Genomic DNA, 689 nt, shown 5'->3' with positions numbered 1-689 from the left:
ATATCAGAACAGAGACCAAAATCAGCATAATCAGGACATGTGTGATGAGTGGGTTGCTGTATGCTTGTGAGACATGGACACTGAGGAAGAAAGACAAAGATTTATTGCGGGCGTTTGAAATGAAGTGCTACAGGAGAATCTTGCACATTCACTGGCATCAGAAAATCACAAACATGGAGGTGCAAAGACGAGTTGGAAACACGAGGAACATCGTACAACTCATCATGGAGAGGAAGCTCAGCCTGTTTGGACATATCTGCAGGATGGAGGACAAGCGACTGGTGAAGTGTGTGGTGTTTGGAATCATGGATGGACGGACACGGAGAGGAAGACCGAGTAGGGAGTGGTTAGATGACATCAAAGAATGGTGTCAGAGGGACATCCACTCTCTTAGCAGGATGGCACAGGACCGTGCACAGTGGAAATGGAGTGTCAGACGGGCATTGGACACCAACGGGCGTGAGCCCATGGAATGATGGATGGATGGGACATTTGATTTTATATTTCAAAATTCTGATTTTATTCTTGCAATTCCGAGATTATATCTAACAATTCTAATAAGGAAAAACAACTCGTCATTCTCTCTTTTCCCCTCGGCTCTTCTGGCTTTTTCCCCTCAGATTTGACAAACTCACTTAACACTGGACTCTAGGACCTTGGATTCCAAATGAAATACAAAACTTGCTCTC

Source organism: Sinocyclocheilus grahami, unplaced genomic scaffold (genome assembly GCF_001515645.1).
Source record: "Sinocyclocheilus grahami isolate Dianchi unplaced genomic scaffold, SAMN03320097.WGS_v1.1 scaffold2078.1, whole genome shotgun sequence".
Lineage (NCBI taxonomy): Eukaryota > Metazoa > Chordata > Actinopteri > Cypriniformes > Cyprinidae > Sinocyclocheilus > Sinocyclocheilus grahami.
Note: the sequence above shows the minus strand (reverse complement) of the source record.